Source organism: Microcaecilia unicolor, chromosome 7, assembly GCF_901765095.1.
Source record: "Microcaecilia unicolor chromosome 7, aMicUni1.1, whole genome shotgun sequence".
NCBI classification, from domain to species: domain Eukaryota; kingdom Metazoa; phylum Chordata; class Amphibia; order Gymnophiona; family Siphonopidae; genus Microcaecilia; species Microcaecilia unicolor.
In genome coordinates this window covers 101,858,743-101,882,114 of record NC_044037.1, presented here as the reverse complement: position 1 = coordinate 101,882,114, position 23,372 = coordinate 101,858,743, and the positions used below count along the sequence as shown (strand labels likewise).

The 23,372-nt window shown below is 47.8% G+C and overlaps 2 protein-coding genes across 3 annotated transcripts in view; both read right to left on the bottom strand.

Moving 5' to 3' along the window:
* The window catches only part of LOC115474636 (sulfotransferase 1C4-like), a 58,228-nt gene extending 53,100 nt beyond the window's left edge, over positions 1 to 5,128 (bottom strand). Inside the window, exon 1 of one of the 2 annotated variants that reach the window (XM_030210215.1) lies at positions 5,024 to 5,128. The gene's annotated coding sequence lies outside the window, so the exon portion shown is untranslated. Of the gene's footprint in view, positions 1 to 4,942 lie in introns of both variants that reach the window. The other variant, XM_030210216.1, reaches the window with a different exon arrangement.
* The window catches only part of LOC115474633 (sulfotransferase 1C4-like), a 313,490-nt gene that overhangs the window by 129,093 nt on the left and 161,025 nt on the right, over positions 1 to 23,372 (bottom strand). The window lies entirely within an intron of this gene.

The following is a 23,372-nucleotide window of genomic DNA, read 5'->3' as shown; positions in this document are numbered from 1 at the left end:
GCAGCAGGAGGGGAGGTGGAGCCTGAGGAGATGGACTTAACAGCTTTTGCTCATAGCAGGAGAGGGGCTAAAGAAAAGTAAGTCCAGGGGAAAACTGTATGAATTCCAGACCTGTGTGGGTGGTTGTCAGGAAGCAGTGCTGACAAATGAGGGAATTGCTAGCCCAAGGAGTGGATTCATATAGTAGAGGAAAAGCTTTGATCTGAAGAACATTTGAACTGGCAAGTGGATCTTGGTATTAGAATTCTACAGGAGGAGGGGGGGAGGGAAAGAGACTGAAGGGGCCTGTGCTCAGAACAGGACTAGTAGAGAAGCATTTGGCCTCCTAACCTGGGCTGGAGAGGGTCAGGGAGTAAGTAAACTCGGTGGCTTATCTTAACTCCCCCGAATACGGGGTCTGCTCTAAGTAGAGGCAGGACTATCCCTAAGGGAAAGCCCAGGGGACAGAAGGGAGATCTCTGGGCTTCACAAAGAGAAATATCCTGTTTTGTAGTAGGGTGGGCCTGGAACTAATTGGCTTACTGTTGACTAGAGTGGACTTAGTCGCAGAAGCAGGAGTAGTGGTGGGATACTGACAAGAAGGAGCTTGCAGCAATAATAGAAGTAGGAGGATTAGCCCCAATTGGGCGGGCGAAGAAGGACAGCACGGAGGGGTGTCTAAGGGAGAGCGGACAGCACGGAGAGGTGCAAGCTGACAATACCCCATAGTGCTTTCCAATCCAGTCACATTCTGGCACCATCCTCAAAGTGCTTCCATTCCAGTCATATTCCTACACCATTCCTCACAGTGCGTCTCATTCCAGTCATGTTCCTGTAACATTCTCTACAGTACTTCCTATTCCACACACATTCCTACACCACTCCCCACATGCTTCCCATTCCAGTCTTGTTCCTGCAACATTCCCCATCATACTTCCAGCTCCAGTCATGCTCCTGCACCATTCCCCACAGTGCTTCATATTCCAGTCACGTTCCTTCAATGTTCCCGACAGTGCTTCCCGCTCCAGTTACATTCCTGCAGCATTCTCCACAGTACTTCTCATTCCAGTCACGTTCCTGCACCTTTCTCCACAGTGTTTCCCAATCCAGTCACATTCCTGCACCATTCCCCACAGTGCTTTCCATTTCAGTCATGTTCCTACAACATTCCCCACAGTATTTTCTGCTCCAGTCACGTTCTTGCACCATTCCCCACAGTACTTCCCACTCTAGTCACGTTCCTGCATTATTCCCCACAGTGCTTCCCAATCCAGTCACATTCCTGCACCATTCCCCACAGTGCTTCTCATTCCAGTCATGTTCCTGCAACATTCTTCATTGGGCTTCCTGTTCCAGTCACGTTCCTCTATCGTTTCGCATAGTGCAGCATCCCACTCTGGTCATGTTCCTGCACCTTTCCCCATGGTGCTTCCTACAGCAATCACAATGCTTCCTGTTTCTGTCACGTTTCTGTACCATTCGCCACAGTGCTTCCCAATCCAGTCACATTCCTGCACCAATCTCCATGATGCTTCCTGTTCCTGTCACGTTCCTGCACCATTCCCCATAGTCCATCTCATTCTGGTCACATTCCTGCACCATTCCCCACAGTGCTTCCTGTTCCAATCACATTCCAAAAGCCATTTCCCTGGGTAAAACTGTTTTACATGTGGAAATGTGCTTTTTGAAAATTGCCCATCCTGTGTTTCGGTAAAAGAGTACAGGCAGTTGCACAACACTTCTATTTTCACTGTTACTGGACAGAAGTGTTTCTTGAGGTCGGGGTTAGGGCTGGAGATTGAAGTGGGGAGAATGAGGAAAAGTGCACATAAACATCTGCAAAAGAAAAACTATGTGCACATGTCCCACTGCATGCTGGTGCTTCTAGTACTTTCTATCTAGTGTGCAAGATGACTACAGGGAGGACTCTGTGTGGACACAAGCTCAACCAGTTATGAAGAGAATGCGAAAAGGCTTTTAACTCAGGAAGGGAAGAGGAGGAATTCCTGAGGACTGACAAGGGCTGAAAGACCCTTCAGTTCCTGTTTAACACCAAGGCTTGTTGGGTAGACTGGATGGAGCATGCAAGTCTTTATCTGCCAACATTTACTATGTTACTGTGGAACTCATTTTCAAAAGAGAAACCTTCTCAAAAGCAGCACAAAATAGCAGATGGACATTTCCCCCACCAATAGTTTTATATATATATATATATATATATATATATATATATATATATATATATCACCAATAAAAGGGAAGAGAGTACCAAATCAAGTCATATAAATATAACTCTCAAGGTAATTGGCAAAAGAAAACTCTCAAAGGAACACAATAACTATAATTCTGTGAGGTGCATTCGTATTGTTTGAAAGGGTAAGGGAAAAAGCCTCTGATTCAGGCCCAACCTCCAACCCAATAGATATAGGTTAATAACAAGGGTGGAGTTTTTATGTATGTAAATGTTGGGTATATTTTTCATCATAGGGGAAAAACCCTTTGATATACTTAAATGCTATCTCCACAGAGTATACAAGGGATCCAAATAAAACATGAAAGAATCAAATCCAAACTTAGCTTTCAAGTGTGAGTGCAGGGAAATGTGTGGGTCATTGATTCAGCACGCCGACTCTAGCCATAGTTTCACTAAAGAAGTGCTGTATCAAGGCGTGAGTAACCAGAAATAATCACTCATGAACAAACTCACAGGAAGTTTGTTCATGAGTGATTATTTCTGGTTGAAGGGGGGGCAGGCTCATGAAAAATGTCAGGAAGTATTTTTTCACGGAGAGTGGTGGATACTTGGAATGCCCTCCCACGGAAGGTGGTGGAGATGAAAACGGTAACGGAATTCAAACATTCATGGGATAAACATAAAGGAATCCTGTTCAGAAGGAATGGATCCTCAGAAGCTTAGCAGAGATTGGGTGGCAGAGCCAGTGGTGGGTGGCGGGGCTGGTGGTTGGGAGGCAGGGCTAGTGCTGGGCAGACTTCTACGGTCTGTGCCCTGAAAATGGCAGATACAAATCAAGTTAAGGTAAACTCATGTGTTACTTTTTGTGTATATCTTGTTGGGCAGACTGGATGGACTGTGCAGGTCTTTTTCTGCCATCATCTACTATGTTACTATGTAGTGCTCTCGTGAAGAGCACTATACCAAGTTTAATAAACCATAACCATTTGGCTCGGTACAGCAGGAAATGCATTTGTGTGTCTATTTCTCCAGGATTGCACTATGTGCAATCTGGGTTTTTGGGACCTGGATGTAGCTCTTGTCTGTATTTCTGTAGTTTCTTATTCTGTATTTAGTGAGGGTCTCCCTATCTCTGAGTTTGGGACCAATGAGTGATACTCTGATATCATATAGGTTTGGTGTAGGGATCTGTAGCAGTCCAGCGTATTCTGTTTTACCATGCTGCACCTATGGATCTACTTTTAGTTTTAAGGGAAAGTGCTGAGAGAAGCCACAGAGCTCTCTCTCTCCTCCCCCCCACCCCACCCCAACACAGCTGCATCAAAGAGAGAATAGGTAAAAAGTGAATCCTTTCCCATAGGTGTTGGAATAGGGTGAACCACAAGGACTGTTGGGAATGAGGTACAGAGGAAAAAAGGAGATGCTAGACTGTTGGGAATGGGGTAGGGAGGGAAAAGGTCATGGTCCCAGTATGGGGAAAATGTCATTAACATCAGTGGTGAGACCTGGGGGTGGAGATTGGGACAGAGCTTGGTCCCATTAACAAAGAGGTGTTCTGCTGCCCCTGTTCTCTCAGTTTTAAAAGCCAGCGTTTTTAAGCTAAAAAGAATGGGATCCAGTTTTTATTCAGTCACTCCCAATAGCACACAAATTTAAAGGCATATATTTACACCTGCTGTGTGTGGAGAAAATTCTAGAAACAGCACTCAAAATTCAGTAATGAAAAAAACAACAACACTAAACGGTATTCTATAATGGGCGTTCTGGGATCAGCCCCCTTTATAGAATAGCATATAGCACTGCGAACCACATTCAGCTTTGGGCTCGAGGAATTACACCAACTGAAACCAAGTGTAAATCCCGGAACGAGGTGCAGATCCCCCAAATTCTATAACACTGCATACATTTTAAGGGAACACTCCTGACTTGCTCATGTCCCACTCATTGCCGTTCTCCTTTGCAGATCCACATGGAAACACTTAGGTGCTAATAGCACGTAAGTGTTAGCACCTAAGTGTATTTTCACACGGATCTGGTTTCGGCCCAGTGCCTTGTATCCATTAGAACGCTTTTCCACACTGAAGTAGCACTTAACTGTTCAGTGCCACATATAGAATTTCCCTTATATATGGACAAGAAATATGCACATACATTATAACTCTGTCTATAATTTATATGCATGTGTTTGGCCACAAAATTTAATAGAACCCCTTTTTCATATGTAAAAGAGGTTTGACATGTAGAAAGAACTTCATAAAATGACTAGAGATGTGGATTCACTCGTGTGCATTTGGATTATTAGTATGCCTTAACTTTTAATGCATGGTAAATTGATTAAATGTACACTACTCTATGAATTAGTGTACATGAAGTCAACTGCTGCATATTAAAACAAAAATTAACATACACTAAAACTTGTTATTAAAACAAATGTGTAAACTAAATTTAAAAATCTCCCTGAAAATTGGGGAAAACAGTCAAACTGAAAATTTTTTTTCTTATTTATTTTTGTTACATTTTGTACCCTGTGCTTTCCCACTCATGGCAGGCTCAGTACTTACATGGGGCAATGGAGGGTTAAGTGACTTGCCCAGAGTCACAAGGAGCTGCCTGTACCTGAAGTGGGAATTGAACTCAGTTTCTGAGGACCAAAGTCCACCACCCTAACCCCTAGGCCACTCCTTCAGTCTTAAAAAGACTATCCCTCCTGCTTTAAAGCAAGTAAAAGATTTAAGAAGGGTACAACTAACAAAAGCAAAAGAAACTTACATGGTATAAAAAGGACATTTAAAAGCCAGTTCTAGGATTCTGGTGGTGATCAGTTTTGCCTGATGAGAGATCACTACTTACCTGTGTGGGAGGGGGTTTCTTCCTGTTAGCAGAAAGCTGCGTGAGGAGGATTTAGAGGGCTGGGCTTCTCTGCAATCTTTTTTTCCCTGCCTCTCCTCTCCCTCAAACTCCAGGACTTGGCACGGAGACTCTTGTCTCCTCCTCCAACCAAAGGGCAGCAGTGAAAAGCAAAAACCTAAGAAGAACTGTCACGCAAGAGGAAGGATGAATTGTAGTAGGCCAATCTCTCGCTGTTCCCCCCCCCCCCCCCCCCCCACGCCAGGGTTTAGTTTGTAAAGAGAATTATACAATCAGTCATCTTAGATAACTCTTTCTTCATGGTTTTTCTTTTACTCTTTCCCCAATGTATAGGTGCAGAAAAGCAGTTAAGCTAAAACAAAAGTCTGAAATGTGTGAACAGGGATGCCTGGCTTCACCTCTAGTGCATTGTTTGTGCATTGTTCACAAACATTCATAATCGTCTCACCTCTATTATATATCCTGATGTTTGCTTGCCACAGAGAGATCAGGGAACATGATATGTGGCTTTTAAACATGACTAAGCGGAATTTAAATATCACCGGGCCCACAGTGGCGTAGTCAGAAGGCAATTTTTGGGTGGACCAACAGGTTGGATGGGTGGGCACTACAACTTTTTTTGAAAGAGAAAAAACAGCAACCTGATGCACCCATACTCTGTCCCTACCTACTCCATGCTCAACCTCTACCTCACTCCCCATAACTTCAATGAGGGTAGCAGTGCAGGCTTCAGTGGCTGCAGGCCAATTAAGTGCTAAGGGCAGTACAAAAGACTGCACGTCAGCCCCATTGTCCTCCAACACACATATGGTATTGAAGCCAAACACATTCTGTTTCCAGAGAACCCCCCTGGCCCTCCACCAACAATGGATACAGAGCACAGCAAGGACATTTCCCCATAAAACTCATACAAAGAAATTTTGGTTTCTAGTGTAATCTCAATAACAGACACAAATTAATTTTTTAAGAATCTATAAAACAAAACTCAGTCCTGCATAAACAGGAAGTTGCATCAGTGCGGCAGAGGGAAACAGGACGTTACGCCGCGTCTGTCAGCCGTCAGGCAGTGCCGATAGCAAATAGCAAGCGCTGCCGCTTGGGTGGGAAACGGAGACTGTGAGGTGCAGGAGGAGGCAGCGCCGATGCATTAAATGCAAGCAGTATGGCGGGGGTGGGAGAGGGTGTGGAGACACGGAGCTGGATGGGCCTGAGACAAAACTGGGTGGGCCTGGGCCTACACAGGCCTGCCCATAGCTACGCCCGGGAGAAGAGAAACTTGCCTGGGAGAGAATAGTCCTAAAGCATGGTGGAGAGAAGGCGGAGTTGCAGACACGGAAAACAAATATGTTTTCTAACAGCTTGGAAGCCAGATTGGAAATTGAAGCTAAAATCAGTTATAAAGTGTCAAGGGTCCATTAATCACCAAGGAGAGTCTCCTATATCTCCTGCATCCCCGTCCTGGCAGGGATGTATTGCAGAAAACTGCTGTAAAACAGACAAAAGAAAAATGAACATGTACAAGGTGTTCTGATCTCTTAAACATAGTATCTTCTTAAAGCAGTTGTGTGCTAAAATAATCAGATAGTATAACCTTGGCATGACAGCAAACAACAGAAGTCTCTTATCTTTTTTCTGAAATTTATAGCCAATTTGCTCACAGTTAGTAGATTCTCAGAAGTTACTGCCCCAAGGCAAGAGACTTGAGCTATATCAAAATGGAAATTTTGATACCACAGATGGAAATTTGAAGAGAAGGAAGCTTAATGGCAGAGGTGGGATAGCTGACAGGTGAATGAAGGAGGTTTAGAGATGGGATGCTGACTGGCAGGGGTGGCCCAAGACAATCTGCCACCCAAGGCAAGAAATGAGCTGCTGCCCCGGCTCCTCCGCCACCATCCCCTCCTTCCCTAGCCCCTTTCCCTGAATTTACCTTTTTCTTTTTTGTTCTTGTTTTTTCAAAAGAAGGCAGCGACAGCAATTTCCACAGGCTGTCCTGCCACTGATCCTGGCTCCTTCTCTCTTCTCTGGGTGCCCTGCCTCTCTGATGTAATTTCCTGTTTACTCAGAGGCAGCCTATGGGAATTGCTACCACCATCTTCTTTTAAAAAACAAGAACAGAAAAGAAAAAGGTAATTTTGAGGAAGGGGGCTGGTGAAGGAAGGGCAGGGCAGGGGTGATGCTGTCTCACAAAAGTACCGCCTGAGTCCCTTGACTCAGGTGGCCTAATGGTAGGGCCACCTCTGCTGATTTGTGCAATATCTTGTAAGAAAGAATGAATGAGGTACATAAGTACATATGTATTGCCATACTGGGAAAGACCAAAGGTCAATCGAGCCCAGCATCCTGTTTCCAACAGTGGCCAATCCAGGTCACAAATACCTGGCAAGATCCCCAAAATGTACAAAACATTTTATACTGCTTATCCCAGAAATAGTGGATTTTTCCCAGTCCATTTAATAACAGTCTATGGACTTTTCCTTTAGGAAGCCATCCAAACCTTTTTAAAACTCTGCTAAGCTAACCGCCTTTACCACATTCTGTGGCAACGAATTCCAGAGTTTAATTACACGTTCCGTGAAGAAAAATTTTCTCTGATTCGTTTTAAATTTACTACATTGTAGCTTCATCGCATGCCCCCTAGTCCTAGTATTTTTGGAAAGCGTGAACAGACGCTTCACATCTACCCGTTCAACTCCACTCATTATTTTATAGACCTCTATCATATCTCCCCTCAGCCGCCTTTTCTCCAAGCTGAAGAGCCCTAGCCACTTTAGCCTTTTCTCATAGGGAAGTTGTCCCATCCCCTTTATCGTTTTCGTAGCCTTTCTCTGCACCTTTTTTAATTCCACTATATATTTTTTCAGATGCGGCGACCAGAATTGAACACAATATTCAAGGTGCGGTTGCACCATGGAGCGATACAAAGGCATTATAACATCCTCATTTTTGTTTTCCATTCCTTTCCTAATAATACCTAACATTCTATTTGCTTTCTTAGCCACAGCAGCACACTGAGCAGAAGGTTTCAACGTATCATCAACGACGACACCTAGATCCCTTTCTTGGTAAAAAGACAAGTTCTCTTCAGGGGAGCAGGACCATGGGCATCCAGAAACAAGATGGAAAATGTTTGGCTGGTGAGACAGAGAGGTCAATAAGAACCCACAAAACCAGGAGGGTGAGATGAAGGGACCAATAGGAGCAGAGCTCGAGACCATGTAGCAGAGGTGGTCATAGAAAGTAGTCCTTGATTGGAGGGACAGGTCATACCCTTACTGACCCATCAGGACAAAGATAGTAGAGATGATCAGGGTGACACCAGGTAGACAAAGGAATTAAGCTTGGGAGGAGGCCTTTGCAGGAGAGCAGACCAGTAGTAATGAACTTTATACAAACAAGGAAGGGTGGCTGCAGTACATGCGAGACTGAGACTACATTACACACAATGCATTCATAGGTTTCATTTGGGGGGGGGGCAAAGGATGGGGCGGAGCATATCAGCATATTCATTTGCATATATACATATGCAAATGAATATGCTAATATGGAGGAAGGAAGGGAAAAAGAGCTGGCTTTTTTGGGGAATAACCATAATGAATATATATGAGATATCAAGCCAGCTCTTTCTCCCTTCCTTCCTTCTTTCCTCCTTATCCAGCACTCCCTCTTCCTCTCAGTAGTATTTCCCCACCCCCTTTCCCATACCATGCCAGTGTTGACCTTAGAAATGCATAGGCTCTATATGTAGATCCTTCAAGGTTACGAGCTGATGAGACAGGAAGGATGAGAGTGTTATCCACAGAAATAGAGATTCTGTGGAAATAGGCATTATAACATCCTCATTTTGGTTTTCCATTCCCTTCCTAACAATACCCAACATTCCACCTGCCTTCCCAGCCAACAACACCCAGATCCCTTCCTGGTTCGCGACTCCCAACGTGGACCCTGCATGACATAGCCAGAACTCAGGTTCCTCTTTCCCACATGCACCACCCTGCACTTGCCCACACCAAACGTCATCCGCCATCCAGACGCCCATTCCTGCAAGGTCCCCCTGCAATTCCTCACAATCCTCCCACGACTCAATGACCCCGAACAACCCCGTGTCATCAGCAAATTTAACCACCTCACTAGTCACTCCCATCTCTAGGCCATCCACAAATATGCTAAAAAGCAGTGCCCACCCTGCATTCTGCCTAGAATGAATGACCATGTGGAATATAAAGTTGTTGTCTTTCCAAACAAAACAATAAGACCAGGAGATGCGCAGCTAGGTGCAGAAGGGCGGCAGGGAGGCCAGGCCCCGCCACCCCAACAGAAATGAGAGTAGCACTGCTGAATGTGAGAAGAGGAACTGGCCAGGGGCCCCCCTCACTTGCAGCGGTGGAAATGAGAAGGGAACTGAGGCACCGCTGCCCGTGGCGCCAGTGGAGACTCCTCCCGTCAGCAAAAACAGCAGTCAAGCTGGTGGAATATGAGGCAGCCAGAAAACCCAGACGTGCAGCAGCGCGGACAATTCAGACGGGAAATAGGTAGGAGAAGGGCGAAGAAAGGGATGAGAAAGTGGAGGAGGAAGAGGAAAGGAAAGTAGAAGTGGGGGCTGACTTAAAACCCCCAACGGCCCAAATGTATCTCTGGCCTCCCAAATCACCCCTCACCCTGCACCCAAAGACTCTCCCCGCAGTCTCATTCAGCCTCCCATTCAACCTCCCCATCTGCCCGCTCACTCCAGCTTGCTAGCTGTCCACAAAACACCCTCCACCAACTGCCAGTCTTCACCGCCACTCAAAACCTCCCCCTTGCATACTCTGCCAGCCATCTGCCTCCCGCCCAGCATGGCTTGATGAAACACCCACCCAGCCAGCACTAGGGCAATTCAAATCCAAAGCCAAACAAAATTAACCTTTGATGAGGGCAAGCTGAATGCCTCAGCCACCTTTCTTTCCCCCAATCCATTGTTGACCACCATCTTTCACTCTATTCTCTCTTCCACCACTTAACAAGACCACCGGGCAGGCAGCGCTGCAGTAGTAAAAGGAACAAGGAGGCAGGTTCGACTCCGTCCTTCTCTTCCCTGGCCTCTCAGCGTCCCGCCCGCCCGAAAGGAAATGACATCAGAGGAAGGCGGGACGCAGAGGGCAGGGAAGAGAAGGACGGAGTTGAACCTGCCTCCTTGTTCCTTTTACTACTGCAGCGCTGCCGCCTACCCGTTTGTCACTGCAACTTCGGGTAAAAGTCACCGTTCCAGTCGTCGTCGTTTGGGGGGACAATGCCCCCCTTGCCCATGAATGCATTGCTTATATATTTATTTTATTTTTATTTATTAGGATTTATTTACCGCCTTTTGAAGGAATTCACTCAGGCGGTGTACAGTAAGAATAAATCAAACATGAGCAATAGACAATTACAGCAGTAAAAATATTCAAATAACAATACAAAGTAGAGGTATACAACTTACAATGTCAACACAATATGTAATAAAACATTTTAATAGACAGAGTAAGGTGTAAGCATAGATGGAACATATAGATAGGTAAGAGGAGTTAGAAAATAAGGTGACTAAAGAAAGTTGCACATGAGGTCAGAGAGATGGTTAACAGATAGGTAAGAGTAAGAGGAGTTAGAAAGTAGCGTGGCTAAGTTAAAGAAAGGTGCACATGAGGTCAGAGAGATGGTTAAATATTATCTCAGCTAGGGTAAGAGTGGATAAACATGTCCTGCTGCACATGTCACTCCTTGTGTGTGTGAGATTAGTTACTTTTTCCATTAAAGGCCTGATTGCATTGCAGGAAGTGATTGTAGCAGTAAAAATCCTTAGACATGCGAATAACATTAAAGGCATTAAACACATTTTAGGGCTACACTATAAAGACAGTATAAGGCTGCCAGGGGCAGAACACAGGAGTTTTATTTACGATCAGAAGCAATACCTAACAAAAGGGTCCTTTCACTAAGGTGCGATAATGAATTTAGCATGTGCTAATGATAAGATGCCAATTATATTCCTATGGGCATCTTATCATTTACATAAGAATTGCCATACTGGATCAGTTCAATGGTCCATCTAACCAGTGGTGTGCTGGAGCCGGCTCGCACCGGCTCACAAGAGCCGGTTGTTAAATTTTCTAAGATCTTGCGAGCTGGTTGTTCTGCCGGCGAGCCAGATCCGGTAAACGAGGTAAGCATGGCAGGAGGGTGCCACAAGCCATGCTTACCCCGCTTACCACACCTCCCACAGCCCTCTTTTGCCTGCGCCCGCCCCGCTCCGCACTGGGGGTTTTAAATCTTTTATTTACCTCCGTCACAGCGGCCGCGTCATTGAAAGCCCTGCCTGTCTCTATCCTTCACTTTGTGAGTTCATTCCCTCAAAGTCCCACCTTCTTTTGAGTTCATTTCCTCTTTCTGCGAGGACGGGACTCTGAGGGAACAAACTCACAAAGGGAAGGCTAGAGACGGGCAGGGCTTTCAATGACTCGGCTTCTGGGATGGAGGTAATAAAAAAGATTTAAACCACACAGGGTGGCACTGTAGCAGGAAGAAAAAGGGGGATGTTGGGGGGGAGAAGAGGACGGGCAGGTGGACATGAATGGGAGGGGAGGATGGGGGCAAAGGAGAATCGCTGGACATGGATGGGAGTGGGAGGGGAGGGCAGGGGAGAGAGGAGAATCACTGAGTATGGATGGATGGAGGGGGCAGGGGAGAGAATAGAATTGCTGGATATGGAGGGGGGAGAGGAGAATTGCTGGATATGGATGGATAGATGGATGGAGGGCAGGGGAGAGGAGTTGCTGGACATGGGTGGATGGAGGGGAGGGCAGGGGAGAGGAGAGTTGCTGGACATAGGTGGATGGAGAGGAGAGTTGCTGGACATGGGTGGATGGATGGGAGGCAAGAGGAGGGTTGCTGGACATGGATGAATGGATGTGAGGGCAGGGGAGAGAGGAGGGATGCTGGACATGGATGGATGGAGGGGAGGGCAGGGGAGAGGAGAGTTGCTGGACACAGGTGGATGGAGGGGAGAGGAGAGTTGCTGGACATGGGTGGATGGAGGGGAGAGCAGGGTTGCTGGACATGGGTGGATGGATGGGAGGGGAGAGAGGAGGGTTACTGGACATGGATGGATGGAGGGGAGGGCAGGGGAGAGAGGAGAATTGCTGGACATGGATGGAGAGGAGGGAAGGGAAGACAGGAAGGAGATGCACATGGATGGAGGGGAGAGAGAAGAAATTCTGGACATGGATGGAGGGGAAGGAAGACAGAGGAAGGAGATGCACATGGATGGAGAGGAAGGGAGAGAGAAGAAATGCTGGGAATGGATGGAGGGGAGGGAAGAGAGAGGAAGTGAGATGAACATGGATGGAAGGGACAGAAGGGAAAATGCTGGACATGGATGGAGGAGAGGGAAGTGAGAGAGAAGAAATGCTGGACATGGAGCGAAGAGAGAGGAAGGAGATGAGGGAAAAGGAAGAGAGGAGAAAAACTGCACATGGATGGAGAAAATAGGCAGAAGCTGGATCCACTGGACAGTCAAGTCTGCAGAGGACCCAGCTTTTACTTATGGATGTAGGGCAAGAAATGAAGAAGAAAGGTGGAAAGTAAAGAAATAAATGGAAAGGAAGCCCTGGAAACGGAGTAGCAGCAGAATCAGATACTGGGCCAGCATAATCAGAAAAACAAAGTCACCAGACAACAAAGGTAGAAAAAATCATTTTATTTTCATTATAGTGTTTGGAATATGTCCACTTTGAGGCCCAGATGCATCAACCTAACGTAAAAAAAATGTAAAACGTAAAAGTCCTTAACAAATTTTAAAAAACGAAGAATGCACCAAAAAAACAAGACATTAATGTTCGGTACGGTATTGTAAAGTACAATGCATTAAAGATTCGTTAAATTGGTGTAATCCCCGTCGGTAATTGGCCCCTAAAGCATGCGCAGAGCAGCCAAGCGTTATGCTGGCTGCTCTGCGCATGCCACAAACGTCAAAACAAACAAAAAAAACCAACACAAACACGTGGCTCCCCGCTTTCCCCTGCATAAAATATAAAATCTAAACAAACATCAAAAAAGGATCTGGAGGGGGCAAAGGCGCTCATCAGGAGCGTCCTGTATGGACGGCCTTTCCCCCCCAAGGTTGCCGCTGCTCCCCGCTTCTCTCTGTATTAAATAAAAACTCAAAATAAAAATCAAAACTTTTGCAGCGCCGGGCCCCCCTCCCTTCCTGTCTCTCTCTTTCTCCTCCCACCACTGCTCCGCCTCCCGCCATCCTCCGCCCCCGTGCCCTGCCCCCCTGAGGTCATCGCCACCGCTTCCCCCTCCACCGGGCCCCCCCCTCCGCCTTACCGGGCCCGCGCAGCGCCTCTCACCTCTGTGTGAAGGTGCTGCACGGCAAGAAGAACAACAGCTGATCGACACAAGTCTTCAGGATGTCTCTCCTTCCCTGACCTGGGCGTGCCCCCATCTGACGTAAGCAACCTACGTAGTTACTACGTCAGACGGGGGTGTGCCCAGGTCAGGGAAGGAGAGACATCCTGAAGACTTGCGTCGATCAGCTGTTGTTCTTGCCCGTGCAGCGCCTTCACACAGAGGTTAGAGGCGCTGCGCGGGCCCGGTAAGGCGGAGGGTGGGGCCCGGTGGAGGGGGGAGCGGCAGCGACGACCTCAGGGGGGCGGGACATGGGGGCGGAGGATGACGGGGGCGGAGCAGTGGTGGGAGAAGGAGAAAGAGAGAGACAGGAAGGGAGGGGGGCCCGGCGCTGCAAAAATTTTGATTTTGATTTTGTTTTTATTTAATACAGGGAGAAGCGGGGAGCAGCGGCGACCTCGAACGGGGGGGGGGGGGGGGGCAGGGGGGCAAGGCCGCCCATACAGGACACTCCTGATGAACGCCTTTGCCCCGTCCCGATCCTTTTTTGATGTTTGTTTTGATTTTCAATTTTATGAAGGGAAAGCGTGTTTGTGTTGTTTATCTCACTTTTGTTTTTAAACATGCCAGCTTGGATTTTTATGCTGCAGGGGGAAGCAGGGAGATGACAGCTCTGGCCTTAATGACAGGTCTGACCTCACGTTAAATTTATCATGGTAAATGATTCATTGCAATCGTCGGTATGGTTAGTGCATCCCGAATTGTCCACATTTCAATGGTAGTTACTCGTTTGCATTCCGTTTTCGTTAGCTGCTAGCGTTGTCGGAAAATGGCCTTTAATGCATGCTACGGTTGAAAATTTCTTCGTTAAAGGGTCGTTAAGGTTTAGTGCATCTGGGCCTGAGAATCAGGTGCTCAACGTTAAAAGTTTATATTTTTTTACTTATTTATGGCATTTTATCCCACATTAAACATAAATTAGATTGGAACCTGGGAGCATTTAATTTTTTTTTCCTGGAGAGAGTAATGCATTGCCCCGACCCAAGGTCTCTCCCCGGCTATAGCTAGCTCTGCAATTTTGGGGGGAGGGATGCGCAGAGGTGGACGGGGTTGCAGAGGTGGACGGGGGGGGGGGGGGGGGGGGGCAGAGGTGGACCGGTGAGAGAGCCTGTGTTAAACATTTTACCAGCACACCACTGCATCTAACCCAGTATCCTGCTTCCAACAATGGCCAATCCAGGTGACAAGTACCTGGAGAAACCCAAATAGTAGCAACTTTTCATGCTACAAATCGCAGACTATGAACTTTTCCTCCAGGTACTTCTCCAAACCATTTTCAAGCCCAGATATGTTAATCACTGTTACTACATCCTCTGGCTGAATCTGTTAGTGAACCTTAGTAAAAGAACCCCAAAATCATCCAAAGAGGCTCAGAGTTGACCATGCTTAGTAATAGTGCCCATTTGTTCAGCTGCAACTCCTTCATAAGTACATAAGTATTGCCATACTGGGAAAGACCAAAGGTCCATCGAGCCCAGCATCCTGTTTCCAACAGTGGCCAATCCAGGTCAGAAATACCCGGCAAGATCCCAAAAGTACTTACGGATCAAACATACATAATTCCACTAGATTTGTAGGTTCTTTCCCATGAAACAATAAAACATTTAAAGCAACTGACAGTAGCAGGTCTAGTAGCCTTTGTTGCGATACTATTTACAGTGTGCCCACAACTCCCATATCCATTTATTAGTTCTTATATCCCACATTACCCAAACAAAAGTTTGGGTCAATGTGGCTTACGTGGTTAACAGAGATGTTTCATATAAACGAGCTACTACTACTACTATTACTATTACTATTTAGCATTTTTATAGCGCTACAGAGCATTCGCAGCGCTGCAGAAACATAGAAGAAAGACAGTCCCTGCTCAAAGAGCTTACAATCTAATAGACAAAAAATAAAGCAAATAAATCAATTAATGTGTAGAGGAAAGAGGAGAGGAGGGTAGGTGGAGGCGAGTGGTTACAAGTCAAATGCAATGTTAAAGAGGTGGGCTTTCAATCTAGATTTAAAGATGGTCAAGGATGGGGCAAGACGTAGGGGCTCAGGAAGTTTATTCCAGGCGTAGGGTGCAGCGAGGCAGAAGGAGCGGTCTGGAGTTGACAGTAGTGGAGAAGGGAACAGATAAGAAGGATTTATCCATGGAACGGAGTGCACGGTAAGGGGAGTAGGGAAGGACGAGTGTGTAGAGATACTGGGGAGCAGCAGAGTGAGTACATTTATAGGTTAGTAGAAGAAGTTTAAACAGGATGCGAAAAGGGATAGGGAGCCAGTGAAGCGACCTGAGGAGAGGGGTAGTATGAGTAAAGGGACCCTGGCGGAAGACGAGACGGGCAGCAGAGTTTTGAACCGACTGGAGAGGGGAGAGGTGACTAAGTGGGAGGCCAGCAAGAAGCAGATTGCAGTAGTCTAAACGAGAGGTGACAAGGGTGTGGATGAGGGTTCTGGTAGAGTGTTCAGAAAGAAAGGGGCGGATTTTACGGATGTTGTAAAGAAAGAAACGACAGGTCTTGGCGATCTGCTGGATATGAGTAGAGAAGGAGAGAGAGGAGTCAAAGATGACCCCAAGGTTGCGAGCTGAAGAGACAGGGAGAATGAGGGAGCCATCAACAGAAATAGAAAACGGGGGGAGTGGGGAGGTGGGTTTGGGGGGAAAATGAGAAGCTCGGTTTTGGTCATGTTTAATTTCAGGTAGCATTGAGACGTCCAGACGGCAATGTCAGACAAGCACGCTGAAACTTTGGTTTGGATGCAAGGTGAGATATCAGGGGTAGAAAGGTAGATTTGGGAGTCATCAGCATAGAGGTGGTAGAAAAAGCCATGGGATGAGATTAATGAACCAAGGGAAGAAGTGTAGATAGAAAAGAGGAGGGGACCAAGAACAGAACCCTGCGGTATGCCGACAGGCAGAGGGATAGAAGTAGAAGAGGATCCACCAGAGTGAACACTGAAGGTGAGGAGGGAGAGGTAGGAAGAGAACCAGGAAAGGACAGAGCCCTGGAATCCAAGTGAGGACAGGGTATTGAGGAGTATGCTGTGATCAACAGTGTCAAAAGCGGCGGAAAGATCAAGAAGAATGAGGATGGAATAGAGACCTCTGGATTTAGCCAGTAATAGGTCATTGGAGACTTTAGTGAGCGCAGTTTCGGTTGAGTGGAGAGGGCGAAAACCAGATTGTAGTGGGTCAAGAGCTACAATAAACAATACACATTTTACCTAGTATATGATCAACAGGGCCAAATAACTTGAACACTTAAATATTGAACATTGGACATGCTCTAATTTTGTAAAGATAGCAACTGAGCACATTTTGAACATATTATGTAGCACATGGTACTACTGAAAGTTTCAACAGGTATCTAATATAATAAAACGCACCGTGAACGTTCTGAAGCCACTCAAACACTCCCTGTAGGGTTCGTGGATTCATGGTGTGAAGCCAGCCAGGCTGCCAGCCGTCTCTGCCCCGCCCTCGCGTCAAACGTCATGACGTCAAGGGCAAACGTCATGACGTCGAGGGCGGGAAAAAAAACAAACAAAGCGCAGCTTCAGGGAAGGAGGCGGCGCTCCCGACGTCTCTAGCCTTCCCTTCGCTGTGTTCCGCCTTCTTCTGACGTCAAGGATGACGTCAGAAGAAGGCAGAACACAGCGAAGGGAAGGCTAGACGTCGGGAGCGCCACCTCCTTCCCTGACACTGCGCTGCCAGAACCGCCACCGAGGTAAATTTAAAAAGAAAAAAAAAAGGGATGTTGGGGGGAGAGAAGAGGGTGGGCAGTAAAGTTGAACAATGGGAGCGGGAGGGCAGGGGAGAAACGACAGCATGGATGCGAAGGGGGGGGGGGGGGAGAAGAGGGTGGGCCAGGCTGGGACATGGGAGAGAGAGGAGCATGGATGTGAGGGGGGTCATGGAAGGGAGAGAGGGGAATTGCTGGAAAAGGATGAATGGAGGGGGCAGGGGACAGAGGAGCATGGATGGGCATGGATTGGGATGGCAGGGCTCAGGGAGAGAGGGGAATTGCTGGAAAGGGATGAATGGAGGGGGCAGGGGACAGAGGAGCATGGATGGGCATGGATTGGGAGGGCAGGGCTCAGGGAGAGAGGGGAATTGCTGGATAGGGATGAATGGAGGAGACAGATGGGCATGGATGGATATGGATTGCAGGACAGGGCTCAGGGAGAGAGGGGAATTGCTGGATAGGGATGAATGGAGGGGGCAGGTGACAGGAGCATGGATGGGCATGGATTGGGAGGGCAGGGCTCAGGGAGAGAGGGGAATTGCTGGATAGGGATGAATGGAGGGGACAGATGGGCATGGATGGATATGGATTGCAGGGCAGGGCTCAGGGAGAGAGGGGAATTGCTGGATAGGGATGAATGGAGGGGGCAGGTGACAGAGGAGCATGGATGGGCATGGATTGGGAGGGCAGTGCTCAGGGAGAGAGGGGAATTGCTGGAAAAGGATGAATGAAGGGGGCAGGGGACAGATGAGCATGGATTGGGAGGGCAAGGCTCACACTCTCTCTCTCATATACAATGTCTTTCTGATTCTCACTCTCACACACTCTGTCTCACACTGTATCACATTCACTCTCTATGTGCCACACAGTCACTCACACACTCGCTTGGTCTCATACACTCACTCTCACAGAGAATCTGTGTCTCACACACACTCTCTCTCTCGCACACACACACACACACACACTCTCTCTCACACTGTCTCACACATACATACTTGCACACACTCTCATTCTCACACACACACTCTCTCACAAACACACTCACACCCAGACTCACTCTCACACTCACACCCAGACTCACTCTCTCTCTCACACACACACACTCACTCACACTTTCACTCTGACTCTCACACAGTCACTCTCACATACACTCTCCCAAACATACACACTCCGAGGAAAACCTTGCTAGCGCCCGTTTCATTTGTGTCAGAAACGGGCCTTTTTTACTAGTATATTATAAAAGATTAACATTAGCCTTTGTCTTTGCAGTCTCTACCCTAATATGTGCGTCTCTATGTTTGTTGATGCTAGTGCTGGGAGAGTTAACTTTATAAGAAATTTGTTGAAAAGATGTGATTTAAGATCTTTTTGAAATAGCAGGTAGTTTGCAGTTCTTCTTATTGCTAGTGGTAGGGAATTCCACCACTTGGATGCAAGGAAAGAAAAACCTATTGCATAGATGGACTTGTACTTTAGTCCTCAATCCACTAGAATGTGTGTCAACCAACCTCAAAGCTATGAGATGACATGAAAAGAAAGGAGGGAGGAGGAAGGGAAGGGATATTGGACATAACCCTCCTGTGGCCAATAGAAAAGTGGCCAGCATGTCACCTATAGCAACCTAGCACATTATAGTAGCTATGGCAGCATAAATAAAACAGTAACCATAAAGACCCAAAGTGGGAATCAAATCCACCTGAGGTGCTTTGAGGGTCCACATCCCTAACCCCTATGCCAGAGAAGTACCTAAAAAAGAAGTGTGCAAGGAGGACAGTACACTGGCCACAGAAGGCTGTGAAAGCACAAGTTGCCACCAAACGGCTAGTCTTTCATGCCCCCAGAGCCCACACAGATTGTATAAACCATTGTGAAGTCCAAAGTTATGTATGCTGTCCTGTGAAACATTCCTCAAGGCCAAAGTTGGGGGATCATGAAACCTCTACATGATAGTGGGACACAAACCCCTCTTTAGGGAAACTACCACCTATGCATACTTTCCCTCCCCCCCTCGGTCCCCTAAGAGCATGCCCATGAGTCATGGGCATCAGTGAGGGCCCCAAACTAGGTAGCATGATGACACCACAGAGAGATGCCCACACCCCTATGTTTCCCACCTTGCAGTATGTAAAGTGCCTTTCTCATGGGGGTCCCAGCAGAGGAGGGCCAGAAGGATGGGAAGATCAAACAGGGTCTCCTGCCACCTCCCAGCCAGCTGTAGGCCACATTGGCATGGGGACACACATAGACACACACACATCCAGATCCCTGACAAAAGCTGTAACAATGGCCCTATCCCTGCAATAGCACAGATGCATACTACCTCCAAGCCTGCTCACCCAGGGACCTCCAGAAGGACCAGGACCCATCTTGCATGTCCATATGGAGACAACCCTCTCAGGAGACTGCTGCTATCACAGCAGTGGCTCTGTAGTTTCCTGCTATGTTATCTCATTGATGCCACAGTTCATAGATACACCCCAGCTAACAACCAACAGCCCCCAGCTGTCCCTGTTTACTGATAGCCAGCTGTACCACTATGCAAGCCATGTAGGATGTGTTGATCTCAACTGCAAACCTTTAAACATATAGGGTCACCTTTCAGCTGCCACCCAGCTTGCCCCTGACCAGCCCAGCCTGTGTCGAATCATCCTGGCCCTGATCAGCATGCTGCTGAGATGGCCTGGGAGGAAGTACTGTTGGACCCTGGGTAGTGGGAGGTGTCCTTCACCCCACAACAGGGCCACACCCAGCAGCAGACCAAGCTTTGAGGAAGAGGACCCCTGGAGGGACCTGCCCCCACTGGAGGGGGAAGAAGGGGCCAATAAAGAGCCCTCCCCTAGGCAGATAGACAGGAGGTAACAGCAGCTGAGCCTCCCCCCCCCCCCCCCGAAAAAAAACAGCTTCCATGCCTGCCAGTGAATTCCCCCTGACAGCCACCCTAGAGCAGCTCCTGCTGCAAGTCACAGGCCTGCACAGAGACATGCAGCAGGGAGAGAAGTGTCAAACAAAATCCGTCTATCTCCAAAACGTCTAAGTGCCTGTAATTGAAATGTCTAAAGTGCCCTATAAAAACGTGCGTCTTGGGATTTTCAAACCTCCACATCCCACACTTGCAATGGCATCCAAATAAAATCTGTCTACTGGGAAGGGCAACTTCAGCAATGCTGAGGTTGAGCTTCTGGTGAAGGAGATAGTGGCACGCCATGACAATGTATTTGCTCCAAAAGGATAAAAACTCTGTGCTTATACCAAGCAAAGAGAATGGGTGGCAATATGCCAGAAGCTAAATGCAGTCCACCATGCAAATTGAGGAGTGGAGGACTGCAAAAGGAACTGGGGGCAGCTAAAGAGGCATGTGAAGCACAAGGCTGGAAACAACCGCCAGATACGGACCCTCATCCTTGTGGAGCGCATGGTGCACAGGCTTCTTCCCAATAAGAGCATCCATGGTCTGGGAAACCAGAACACCTCTGCACAGGCTGAGAAACCAGGTAAGATTTGGGGAATAAATATGTGCTGGCTGCTCTTTCTATTTAATCCTCTCTCCATCAAGCTTGGACAGTGTTGTGGGGCTCATAGGAAATCCATCTGTACTAGAGGTTAGCACAGTGGTTCCCAAACCTGGTCCTGGAGGCACCCCAGCCAGTCAGGTTTTCAGGATACCCACAATGAATATTCATGAGAGAGATTTGCATGCACTGCCTTCACTGCATGCAAATCTCTCTCATGAATATTCATTGTGGATATACTGAAAACCTGACTGGCTGGGGTGCCTCCAGGACCAGGTTTGGGAACCACTGAGTTGAAGAATAAGGTTAATGCTGGGCAAACTTCCTGTGTGACATCCATCGCTCTAAAAGGAGGTGCTGCACTCATTCTGCTTTCTCTCAGACAGGGGGCATTGTAAACTGGAAACTCCCTCTTCCCCAGCAAGTCACCAGGACAGTCCTTAAAACAAACTTCTGAGGAGGTATCTTTCAATTTGAAGCCTCAAGACATTCACAGAAACATCCTGAAAATGTCATTTCTAAAAGAGACCCCAGAAACAATCATTTGAGTTGTTCCTATCTTCAGTCTTAGGGATAGGGGTCATCTTTTCGTTCAGTGTGACTGCTCCTCAGTTATCAGCCATCCCATTCTAGATCCCCTTCTTTATGTATGCCACCTTGGGGACAGGTTGCAGTTCTTGTATGGTTTAGGTGTGCCCCACCTGGGCACCATTTCTAGGGGATACCATACTGGACTAGCAGGCTTCATCAGTTATGCAAATTAGTCACTTCTTATGCAAAAAGAATTTCCATTTATCAATCATGTTGTCAGGGAATTCTGTCACCAAACTGTTCCTCAAAACACTCTTCAACTGAGCCCTCTTTATGGGGGGCCTGGGCAGTGGTGTACCAAGGGCAGGGCGGTGCACCCCGGGTGCACGCTGCAAGGAGGGCAGAAAGCAGCCACGCAGGTGTCAGCTCCACCGGTTCCCTGCTCCCTCTGATGTTACTTCCTATTCCAGGTCAGGGAACCGGCGGAGCCAACAGCCACATGACTGCACCCCCAGAAGGTAAGAGCAATGTACCTGGGGGGAGATGATGTGCCCAGGGAGAGGGGGGGGGGGGGGTGCGCAGCGGTGATACGGCCCGGGTGGCAGCCATCTTAGGAATTTATTTATTTATTTAGATCATTTATACCCCGCCTTTTGCCATGGAACGCAGCCCCAAAGCGGCTTACAATGAACTAAGAGAATTACAATGACAGTTGATGGCAAGAGAGAAGGGAGAATAAATACAAAAATTAAGCAGATGAGCAGCAGGGAGGGAAAAGAACAGAGAGAGGAAAGAGAGGAAGGAGAAAGAGGAAAGAGGGCAAAATCAGATCTTGACTCGCCGAGTCACAGAAGATAAGATTGTCCCATCAAGGCTAGGAACCGGTCACCAGGTACTCCAGCAGGCAGAACAGCGAAGGCGGGAGTAGAGCAGAGCTCAACAGCTGTTAATCCGTTCTGGTACAGAGCTCAAACCAGATCAGGGAGCAGAGGCGATCGGAAGACAGGCAGCCCCCGACAGCTGGGGCGCCAGCAGTACCGGGAGTCCACGCTGGGATGAGCCTGTGTGCCATTAGTCGACGGTTGGCCGCAGGAACGTCGAGGGGAAGCAGGGCAGATTAGGCTAGACATCGGTTCTGGGGTCGCACAGTCCGTCGTGTAGACCCCCACTCCATGCTCCACTCCCGCTAAGAGGATCAGGACTCCGCGACCTCCGCTGAGTGCAGCAGTTGAACCCCGCACCAGGTCCCACAGATGAGTCGTCCTGCTGCACTGCAGGCCGCCCGATATCAGCCCCTCTCAGTGTTGCGAATGGCAGAAAGCAAACAGGAATCAACCCAAAGATAGTCAGGGCTCCGCGGCGGCTCTCACGGGGTACTGGCTGAGAAGAGCTGGCCAGATCTCAGCCAGGCAACGGTCGGTTGCGGCGATGGCTTCAGCAGCCAACGGCTCCCGCGTCTGCTAACCGGCGGCCATCTTGTTCCTTCTCAGGTTAGAACAGCCACCTCCCCTCGGACAGAGCTGTTAACTCCATTTTAACTTGACAGTCCTGTCCTCCATCCCCGGCTGTTAGTAACTTCAATCTGGCACAGTGTTCACTTCACATTGTTACATTTTTTTAAACTTTCTTCTGTTATTCAGGTAAATATCTTATCTGTTCATTCTTTATGGACCTTTTCTTTGGGGTGTGATCCTCAGGGTTTTCAGCCCACCTTAGTCCATTTCTTAGGAGTTGGTTCACCACTCGCACAGCATCTTTTCCCTTCAGCTGTGGGGTTCCTCTCCTGTCTCTCAGGGGAAGTGCTTTTTGTTTAAAGACTGGCTCATTACCAGCCCCACCCTTCCTGGGCTCTTCCCAGAGGTTCTGGAGAAGTCCAGATCCTTCTCCAGGGGTGGACCTCTTAAAGGGACTTAGTTCCTTCCTACTGCTACAGGCCCTCCCCTTCTCACTTGGAAAAGAATAACATCCACCCTTCCACCTCCCTCTCCCTAGATATGGTGGGGTTATCACCGAGGTAGTGCTCCCTCCTGTGGTTTTTACAGGACAGTATGGGCCCCTCTAATGCTTGAGCGCCCTCTAGTGGCCTCTTCCATGCCACTACCTAGTGCTTCCCTGGGAGGAGAACTCCCC